The sequence below is a fragment of the Pinus tabuliformis genome, chromosome 2_1, assembly GCF_031772625.1.
Source record: "Pinus tabuliformis cultivar Carrire ecotype Pingquan chromosome 2_1, CPIR1, whole genome shotgun sequence".
NCBI classification, from domain to species: Eukaryota; Viridiplantae; Streptophyta; class Pinopsida; order Pinales; family Pinaceae; genus Pinus; species Pinus tabuliformis.
Genome location: NC_142299.1, coordinates 803,699,626 through 803,711,517, shown reverse-complemented (window position 1 = coordinate 803,711,517; position 11,892 = coordinate 803,699,626). Strand labels below are relative to the sequence as shown.

Genomic DNA, 11,892 nt, shown 5'->3' with positions numbered 1-11,892 from the left:
AGTATTATACCCTTTAATTGGTGTTAATACCAATTTTAAATAATATATAAATCCTAATAATCAGCCTAAATATAGCATATAGTAATTATAACCTAAATTACAATCACTTACAATTACTTACAATTACTCTTCTCGATGATAAGAATTTATTCCAATAAACAGAAATATACATGTACATTCTATTTGAATAAAATTCAGACATAAAAATGGCCAGAGTTGATGCACATATGGATAGAGCCAACCTTACAGGGCGCTGGTGGGTTTCCTTTGAATGCGGAACCATACCAACTTAGAATCAAAATCATAAAGTTGCTTATTAACTGTTCAAAAATTAGACATAACATGTTTTTCATGACATTCCCTAGCTCATCTTTAAAACAATCCCGTGACTATTTTTCTATTTCTTCCAACTGACTACCAACCAGAAGGCAACATTTTATACAACAGATTGCTTAAATTAGGTTCATTGTTTGGGAGACTGATTTTCAACAATATATTTGTATTGGTAAAATTATTAACAAAAATTATAGTTCGGAGAAACCAAAAAATGGTCAATCCCAACCACTGTAAATTTACAATACATCTCAACCGAAACACAAACTGTTGAACCAAATTCTCTTTAAATGAAGGGGGTTTTGAAATTAACCTGCAATTAACAAGGGTAGAGAAGGAATCGAAAACAAAAAGTCAAACATAAGTAGCATTACTCATAAAAAGTATATATCCCTCGCCATATTTTCAAAAAAAAAAAATACGTGTACGGTGAAAGGTTGGTCAAACCAAAATAATATAATGAGAACATCAGTGCAGGTGACATCTATATATAAATTCTCAATGTATTATTAGCAGAAAATGGCATATAAACCGTTATCATAAAAAAAAGGGATATAAATCGTTCTACTTGGGTTGTTTTCACACGCCATATGTTCAAGTTTCAAAAGTTGTGAGCAGATCTGGGAAGTCAGACATGATATGTGTAATGCTACACATTTCAATTGGCGTGAGATTAGATGGTTTTATGAAACAGTTAATATATTTATATTAACAAAGGTAGAGAAGTGTTACAATCATTAGTTTGAATTATAAACTCTCATAATTGAAATGCTTCAGAAAGTTTTCTAAACTTCAAATCTATTCCAAATCATATTTTAAACCGCGTTGAATCCATTTAAAATCACATTCTAAATAACCAGACAAAAAATTATTTACCACATTGGAACAAAAGAGATCCAAATGGTGGAAAAAGGTCAAGGTTTGCACCTATAGCCACCCACTCGTATTTTTATCAGCCAGAAAGCTTAATAGATCCAGGGTCAGAAACATCATGGTGATTAAATGTGAATAGCTATATTCAATTAGACTCAGCATGTGACTGTGTACCCATAAAGGAACAAGCATCAGATTAAATAACAATCAAGGAGGCCACGGATCGTCCTGATCAGTATGAACAGGAGTGCAGGAAATTATGCTCAGATACACGCATGCACACATGTAATGGGTTTAGCATCGCTGGCCGACAACAAAAAACTATTCACAGGCATAAATGTCATCAGTACAAAAGTAATCAAATATAAATAATTCCAAAGGCCTCGGATTCTTACATAAGGGAGCTCTGATACCAATTGTTAGATTTAACTTGAGAGTTTTCCTAATTACCTTAAACTCTTAACCAAGATCTACTCCTTTGTAAGAAATTAAAAATAAAATAAAATAATGCACAGCGGAACTTACTTTCCATGCTCAAATGCTCCTGGTCTTTGCTTGAGTTGTTGGCTCTTGAATCCTTCCAAGAGCTTGCAATCCTTCCAGTCTTCAATGGAGCAGACAATCTTTATGAGTTGGTTGCAAGCCTTGGAGACTCATCCCTTTTATAGCACTGCAAAACCCCAATCCTAGGGCAGCCTAAAATTTAGCTGAAACAAGTCAGTCTGAAATTTCAGATTGATTGAAATCAATCAATCAATCAATCAGATTTTGATTTCCTTATTCAGCTCAAATTTAATATTGCTATTTATTTTAATCAACTATAATCGGTCCATTAACAATCATAATTGATTAACATTAATCTACATGTATTTGATCCAAATCCTTATTTTTAAATACGTTTAATGCCATGACTTAATTAATCACATTATTTGGCATATGAATGTAATCTTATTGACAGTAATTGACATTATAATCATGATGCACTATATTTCCAACTTAATTATTGCAATTAGACGTCTCTAAATCCAACAAAAGAATTATATATATGATATGAACATTTTCTTAAATACAATTAGACACAAAAAATTATATGATAGACACATTTCCCTAGGTTATAGTGCACCCATTTAACTGTGAGGACAAACAATGAAACAATGAAATTAAAGGAGTTAGTTTGCAATACATTTCATCATTATAGCATTCCAATTAATTACCCATTTAACTGCAAAGACAAACAATGAAATTAAATGAGTTAGTTTGCAATACATTTCATCATTATAACATTCCTCTGATCAATTAATTACAACATGTACAAACAACTTTCATTACAATATAAATGATAATAGTATGAATGCTTTTTACTTCTTTGAGATCTTATACAACAGAGGCTAAACAAATAATATTGGTAACTAGCTACCAAGACATTTGTTGTTGAAAATTCACCCATGACATTTTTTACTAGTTACTCTAACTGCTCAGAGATATGCTACTCAAAATTCACCCACGACACTTGCTACTGTGACCACTCACAGATATGAGCGCCCAAGATCTAGGAATGTTCACTGCTTAGAGATGACCATCACAGCTTTAGAACTTGATACTGTCTTGTTATAAATGGCCTTGAGTTCAAAGAATTGAGAATTAATTAGCTCATTGCATAAAAATTTGTTCTGAGGCTGAAACTTGTTGTATTTGCACTTACATTTCCAGGTTGTTACAGTAATTATGATGTCCATCCAGCAACGGAGACATCATTAAATCATTTTACATAAAAAAAAAATGTTTAAGGCTGAAATGTTTTGTTTCTACACTTACATTTCCGTAGTTACATTTCCACGCTAAGTTATAGTAATTATGTTGTCCATCCAGCAACTGAGACATCATTTTCTTCTTGCTGCTATAGTACTCTCCATCATGACTCAGAGGATCTCGAGGATGTGGAGGAATTGTTAGGGAAGTTGTACAAGGTGTGCAGCCCATGCATTTATTCATGCAATTTGGGGGTTTGGATCCCATCAGGTTGCTTTCTAGTTCTAGCTTTGCAGCTTGCTTCTAATCATACCAATGCCAAAACAGTGAGCCAAGGAGCAATTATCTAATAACATCAAATAAAAAAAAAGAATATTTTTATGTCTGCTTTTCCCAAATGCTTCAACAAAACAATTACAATGAAATTTGTAAAAAGAAATCCAAAGTTATTCATGAGAGGGGAGCCATATTAGTGAAAGTTTACTGTTGTTATATCTCCATCATGTTCAATTTCTAAAAAAATGTGCCATTAAACGTGGCTAGTGAGTTGTAGGAATAGAGGTTGGACTGTCCATTACATGGTTATATGGTGTAAACAACATCTCACTTCTGGATAAGTGATAGATGCTCATGGCCGAGCTATTATAAATCATTTAAAAAAAAAATCCAAAATCTTAGATGCATCACTGAGATATCAAGAAGCATTTAAAAAAATCAAAATTTATAATCTTGAATGCTTAAATGCACATACCGTGTTGCTTCGATCAACTCAGTCATACACTTAGGCAATTTTATTAAGAGGTTCCTCTATCATGGATCTTGGTAAATAATAAAATTGTTTCGAAACAACCTTGGATAGTTCTCAGTGTGACTCTGTCCTTCTAGTTATGCCAATTCTATTGCATGACCAATACAGATTCCCGATTGATAGTGTAAATCTTAAATTAATATTTGCAGTCAAATGGTAGCAACAATTTACCCAAGCAATTTAAAAATTAATCAAAGAATTTTGAATGTTATACCCATTAGCTGCCTAGGTCTCCATTATCGCCCTAATCAATTGTAACCGCCCAAGAAAGTCTCAATCGCTCCATCCACCCCCGACAAGCTATGCAGAGGTTGTCGATGCGTCCATCACCCTCAACCTATGATGTGTATCACATATGAAATAGATCAGGTTGGAATACCCATGCATCTACCTTTGTTGCTGAAACTACCTTGGTTTCTTTGGGCACAGGATCTGGCTGGATCCCAAACTCACTATGGCTCTTTAACCATAATTGACGAATTTGAAAGGACGGCAGGAAAACTGTTGTGAGAATGTTTATTTCTTCTACAATCATATGCAACAAAACAGAAGAATTAGTAGCAGAAACCAAATTGGGCAAGATGAGTTCCTCTGCAGCATGGCCATAAAGAAGAAATGATAGTGAAAAACTAAACAATGACAATGTTTGTTATTCTCAACCTTCTACCCTTACCTGAACACCATCAACAATGCATCGGTCATCAACATCAAAGGGATGCATAACGAACACAAACACAATTTCTTAAAAAAATGTTTTGCGGGTATTCCTAAATATGAATTCTAGTAATACCAGTTGAGATGATACCAGCAAAATGACATGGGATGTGGAAATCCCCAGAACAAGTAAAATGACGATCATGTGACTACAGTGACAATCACATTGGCAATTTGGTGCAGTTGTTGTACAACTGTTTTGGTGTCATTCAAAGAATGGGCCAACAATTTCTTTTCTAGATCAAAATTCACCTGAAATATAAGCCCAATTGTAAGAGGTCTAAGACATATTGATATGGTGGCAATCCTAGAATTGTAAATGTAAAACAACAAACTAATTTATATCTTTAATCTAGTTTTTTTAGTTCAAGAAACTCTAGAGAAGGATAATGCTAGAGTCATTTGGCAATGTTGAGAGCATCAAATTCATGGAAGCATACATTACAATGAAGAAAAGTATAGGAACTAAGGATCAGAGTTAAAAATGCATACCACCCAATTCTTCAGAGCAAATTTTTTTATCTTGTCAGTCTCAATTGTTCCTTCAAATTGGGGAAATATTGATTCCACCTCACTCTTTTTCAAGAACCTCAGAAGGTCTCCTTCCTCTATATACCTGTAAAATATTAGAAAGAAACCAATATTTTTAGTACTCAACAAAAAAACACAGAGATCATGCAAGATGAATAAAAACTATGATGAGAGTTCGAGGTTGGAAGAATAATGCCATACATGACAGCTAGAATAAACCTGCATAAAAAGTATAAATTATAAGTTAGGGTTTGCACGACAGAGCGAGGGTTAACATAAAAGCCCTCAATTTTTCTCAAAGACTCTGAAAATACGAATATCAAGGAAACCAATAGCCTGGTCACATAGGCCAGCACCTTATGGCTCTTGGTGGAACGCTCAACCTGGGGATCAAACAGTAGACTCCGTGCCAAAATAAGAAAAACAAACCAAATACAATCATGCATGCTCTTTCTGAGTCCATAGACAAAGTAAACGACCCTCTTCCTAAGAAAACATTTCATTATTATAGCATTCCTCTGATCAATTAATTACAACATGTACAAACAACTTTCATTATAATATAAATAATAGTAGTATGAATGTTTTTTCCTACACGCTCTTTCTAAGTCCATAGACAAAGTAAATAACCTTCTTCCCAAGAATACATTTCATCATTATAGCATTCCTCTGATCAATTAATTACAACATGTACAAATAACTTTCATTACAATATAAATGATAGTAGTATGAATTTTCTTTTCCTTCTTTGAGATCTGGTACAATAGAAGCTAAACAAATAATATTGGCAACTAGCTACCAAGACATATGTTGCTGAAAATTCACCCATGACACTTCCTACTGTGACCTCTCACATATATGAGTGCCCAAGCTCTATGAATGTTCATTGCTTAGAGATGACCATCACAGGGTCATAACTTGATACTAGGTTGTTATAAATGGCATTGAGTTCAAGGAATTGAGAATTAATTAGCTCATTACATACTTGTAAAATATGGAATCCCATTAGAAAGAAACCAATAATTTTAGAATTCAACAACAAAACACCAAAGAGATCTACAAAATGAAGAAAAACTATGATGTATATAGTAACGAGTGTTCTGAATTGGAAGAATAGTGCCATACCCAACAACCGAAATAACCCTGCATAAAAAGTGTAAATTATAAGTTAGGGTTTTCACAACAAAGCAAGGGCTAACATAAAATACCCCAATTTTGCTTAAAAGACTTTGAAAATACGATTATCAAGGTAGCTAATAGCCTAGTCACATAGGTCAGCAACTTATGGCTCTAGGTGGAGCGCTCAACCCGGGGAATCAAATACAATCCTGTATTCTCTTTCTAAGTCCATAGACAAAGTAAAGAACCCTCTTCATGAGAATAAAGTTTCTTTTGACAAACACCATAAAACACTATTTCCAAATCTCCAACCCTAGGACCATATGATGCTCCAGGTAGCCCACTGTGAAGCTCAAAATCAACATTCCCACCAGCACAATTAAGGGAAGAAGTGTGGGGGAAGAAGCTCTGCAAGGCAATCGTTTCAACAAAGGATTGGCGCTCCCTTTAACAACATTCAACGGACTCTGTCGAGCTTCAACAAATCTTGATTTTGGTTTTGAGTACATCAATCTAGACAACGTAGGAAATATGCCCCTCCTTATTTTTTCTTCTTCTACTGCTAATCTTTTTTTTCCCGGGCTCCCCGAATTTCCAAACATCATCAAATACCATCAAACACCATTTACAAATCTCCAACCCCAGGACCATGTGATGCTCAAGTCAACGCACTGTCAAGCTCGAAATCAACATTCCCACCAACATAATGAAGGGGAAGAAGCTTTGTCAGGTGATCTTTTCAACAAAGGATTGGTGCTCACTTCAACAACATTCAACGGAATTTGTCAAGCTTCGACAAATCTTCATTTTGGTTTTGAGTAATCAATGTAGACAACATACAAACTGTGCTCCTCCTTATCTCTATCTTTGCTTTTTCTTTTGCTAATATCTGTTTTTCCATGCTCCAGGAAGCCTTACTTCACAATTCAATTTCATCTCCACTTATTTTTGTGCGCCATCATCATCTCTGCCTATTTTCCAGACGCAATAATTAGGGTTTAATAACCTTCATTCCAACTACATTCTCCTCCTTTGATGATCATCCAAGGGTTGAGCATTTTTCAATCGTCTAACATATAATCCAATGACCCAAAGGAATGACAAGTGGTCAGAAGGAAAGTTCTTCTCAAAGGGAACGTCTTACGGTGTAAATAAAAAACATATATATTAATGGTAAATGTAACATAGTAAATTTAAATTTTGAATATTATAATCATTTAAAAGATGGAGTTTGTAAATGGTTTTTTTTTAATGTAAATATTGTTTTGAAATGGCTATGTAATATTTTTAAATTGGGTTAAATATTCTCTTCTTATTAACTTTATATATCTCAAGTATTTTTATAAAATAAGAGATACTTTCATAAAAACTTTTAAGTTCTATATGTGACCTCTAATAAAGTACTAAACATTTTCTTTTCGAAGATGCAACTTTATGTACTAATAATTTTATCATTTTCATTCACAACAGTTTGCATCTTGGAAATCCATTCCTTTAGTAGAAATTGCACTCTTTGTAGAGAGACACTTGGTTGCACAATTAAGTATATAGATAGTGAATAACATTTATTAATGGAGATAAAGTGTTAATGGGTCCATCGGTAGTTATTAGCTTATGTTATTTTTATGGAAAAAATTCTATAAATTCAACTTTACCAAGTCACCTTACTCATATAGAACATGCTTAACTTCTATGGTCCATAGTCCCATTAATAGAGTAGGTGAATACAAAGTGCATATTGGCTACATAATGCATTGATCTGGATAGGATCATTATATTTTTTTCATCCATCTTGATGCTTTCAGAGTGGAAAAAGTGGAGGAATCAACTCAAGGGACCGTTTTCATTAACAGGACCTTGTTTGGCAAAGCAAGGATTGAAACCTTCTAGGAGTATTTTGAGGCATCAAACAACATTTTTCAGGGGTAAATTATTTCCGCTTTAACACGACACTTTTTCATGCTCTTTTATACACAAAGACCTTTCCAATGACACAAGAATCACATCAATTAGAATCCATAGGTGAAATCTATGCCACTCAGAAGTTGACCTTCCTGTTTTCACCACCATAATTCAAGAGGATACCACATCAGCCCCCATTATTCATGAAAAATGGGCTAGCTACGTGAATATGATGTAGAAGACTCTATAAGAGTCTATATTGTAACTTTTTTTAAGAGCTGAGGTTGCCAAACCTAACCACTAGTGGGCGATTAGGTTTTGTTATAACCTGGTCACTAAGAGGAAAAGGGATTTCATTCTTTCAAGTTCATTTGTTCCATAGCTTAGCAAAAATAACCAAGAGAGATAGGAGATAGAGAACACAGAGAGGATTTGTGTATTGAAGTAGCTCACGGGCCACAGACCATACTCCTTTGTACTCGTAGCTATATTTCCTTCCGGAGGAAAAAAACGAAGCGACCTCACCTTCCAGCTAGATTTTTCTCCCATCAAACATGTGTGTGAGATTTTATTTTGTCGTTCTCTATTTTGCGGATCACGCATACAAATTATTCTAAATGCCAAGCTATTTTCAAATTCTTTATATTCCCATATGATTTAGGATTTTAGATCTAATGCACTTTAAGAAAAATAACTCTAAATAGTCAACAAAATGAATGTAAATAATTAATAAACAAAAAAATCAAACAACCTTATTAGTTAGTAAATATATCAATTTTTGAAAGGAAAAAAACTTAATAATCACAAAATTAAAACTTCACATAGCTATAAATATTTATACACAAAAATGTCTAATATACTAATGATGCACACACAATTAGATATGCATACATGCCCCTTAAATTGTAGTTGTTATTTCTACTGTCAATTAAATTCTTCAATAACATATTATGATTACTTTAATATGATTACTTTCACAATGTTTCAATTGTGCATGTGATCAACTCATAAATTAACCATTAAAACATTATTATTAAACAACATATTTGCAATTCTCTCTTAATTTAAAAGGTTTCTTTTTATCTTTTCATGTCTAACCCCGACTAGCTATTCCTTAACTTTTATCTTTTCATGTCTAGCACCGGCCAGCTCTTCCTTAACTTTTCCGGAGAAAAAAAACAACAATCTTTATATTAAATAAGCTAGTACATTTTCCACAATACATAAATACATATTAAATAAGCTGTTACATTTTCCAGAATACATAGAATTACAATGCCTGTGAAACAAGGAACACCAAAAATAAAGAGAAACAAAATAAGGAGCTGCCGTTAGCCATTCCTTGACTTATCCTTGTTAGTATATTATCATTGAGGCTTCGCTTTTAGTATTGTCATTTTGAACTTATTTTATGCTTAAAACTTTTAAATGAACGTCTTATTGATGGGCGTGATGGGTTTTGAAACTTACAAAACTTATATGTGACGTTTTACTTTTCTACGAAAACCTTATTATTACCTTATTTTAAACCACTGAAGGCACCAACATCTCAATGGAGCATGGTAAGGAGCGTTCAGTGCAGCCAATGGCCATGGTAAGGAAGCGTAACAGAGGTTGTTGTCGGTGGCGTTGTCTTTTTCCCACTCGGGCGTCTTCTTGCTCAGTATATGTGTTTATATTTTTTACTTTGTTTTTTTGGGTGAAAAATAAATGAGATTGTTAATGGTTATTTTATTATGTATTTATTTACAGAATTTAGTTTCTGTTTTCATAGTTTAATAATATATATTTTTATGTTGGGTTGTTTTGTTTATTTGAGATGTTAATGAGATTTTTATGTAAGTTTAAGTTATATAGTTACAGTAAGAAAAACTATATCAATTTGGCAGTTGAGCCAACAAGTGTTTTTTTGGGAATCTATACAACTTTCGGTCACGGCACCCCTCAGTGCATGGCTAACAACAATGTGCTTATGATTTTGGAGTCACAGAGCCCATTGCAATACAATAGGGTGGAGTGTGCTTTAATTGTGATAATGTGTTGTTTGGTATTTATGTTGGAACTCTCTTTAAGTTAACAACCCATTTTCGTCTTACCCAAACAACTGCAACTTATTTTTATACGTTATTTTTCCTTTTTTTTCTCTCAAAAAGCCTTTGCTACAAATTTCTCATCACTATTAATCAATATAACTTGCTTTAGGCTCAACCCACGAATATTTTTAATAAACATTTATAATAAATTATAATTTGAGAAGTAGAAGGAACAATCATCTAGTTAAAACCCAACCAAGGACAACTTTTTTAATTAATATTTATAATAATTTATAATTTGAGAAATAGTAGGAACAATCATCTAGTTAAAATTCACTTAATCTCACTACTAATAAGTTAAGTTTAGAGAGTTATTAAGCTTCGATTTAGAGGGTTATTAAGCATGAAGCTTTGTGAGGCAATTCTAAAATTAGTGCAAAGGAAATAGAGAGCTACCATTAGTTTAACATTTTAAATGAAGAGTGAGATATTATCAATTGTCAAAATTTCATATATCTTTTCAATTTTATAAATTCAACGTTATTTTTCACATAATCTAGACTACTACATGTGGCTTTTGCACTTCCCCATTGAACCTCTATTCTTGTATCATAATGCACAAATACACAACTACACCTTCATAATGGTTCACTCGGAAACAAAGCCAAAATTCCTACAATTGAAAATGCCTCCAAAATTCTTCTGAACTTACCACCATCACTGAAGTAAATATATCCAAGACCTAATGTCTATCAAACATATTTTAAAAATTTTGATGATGGCTATGGACCGAAAGCAAGCAGAAAAAACAAGCTTAAAAATGGTATTTGATTATTTGTGAGTGACCACTTGCAACCACTCTATAAATTAAAAATTGCCATGTGAAAGATGTACACTAGCCATAGCCATATACTGTCGGGTTGTTTCTAACTAATACTGTCGGGTTGTTTCTAACTAATGAGAAGGAAAATTAATAGGGTGCTCTATAAATTAAAAATTGTCATGTGAAAGATGTACACTAGCCATAGCCATACACTGTCTAGTTGTTTCTAACTAATGGGAAGGAAAATAAATAGGGTGGATTATAGCTTAGCTAGTTATGCATGTTGGATGTAGTAATTGTTTTTACAACATTGATTCTTTGACTGACTAATGAGAAGAAAAATAAATAGGGTGAATTATAGATTAGCTGGTTATGCATGTTGGATGTAGTAATTGTTTTTACAACATTGATTCTTTGACTGACTAATGAGAAGAAAAATAAATAGGGTGAATTATAGATTAGCTGGTTATGCATGTTGGATGTAGTAATTGTTTTTACATCATTGACTTTTTTGTCTTATCTAAAGATTTTGTCTCTTGAGGATAGGTTACAAGGCAACACTCACCTATGAAAACTTTATGAAATATTAAAACACTTTTAATATATTATGTTAGCTTAACTACAAACCTGAGACCCTACATCAATTTCATGTGATTATGATGGTGGAGAGGATAGGGAGCCTTGAGGATAGCCTCTACTCAACTCTAGAGTCATTGATATGGAAATTTATTCTTGTTTGTGTTCATAATGGTGGACAAAAATTATTTGATTTCATTGAAATTACAACATTTAAATGGTCTAATAAAAACCAAAATTGCTAATATTGAAATAGGAGCAGATTGTCAGGTTGGGTGTGATTAGAATAGATTTTTAGATTTGTCCATAATTTTACATTTTATGTTTTAGAAAAGAAATGATAAATAAAATCTTAAAAAAAGACATAAGATAACTATATTATTGAAAAGTAATTTTTTTTTAATCAAAATTTTATTGATGAGAAATTAATT

The 11,892-nt window shown here is 32.9% G+C and overlaps 1 pseudogene across 1 annotated transcript; it reads right to left on the bottom strand.

Moving 5' to 3' along the window:
- Nucleotides 1–4,277: 4,277 nt before the first annotated feature.
- LOC149203010 (mechanosensitive ion channel protein 10-like) lies at nt 4,278–7,002 on the bottom strand (annotated as a pseudogene). The gene is made up of 5 exons (XR_016253697.1): nt 6,333–7,002; nt 6,102–6,151; nt 5,323–5,391; nt 4,970–5,170; nt 4,278–4,729 (listed from the first exon to the last, which is right to left on the bottom strand). The product of XR_016253697.1 is annotated as a mechanosensitive ion channel protein 10-like (transcript).
- Nucleotides 7,003–11,892: the final 4,890 nt, after the last annotated feature.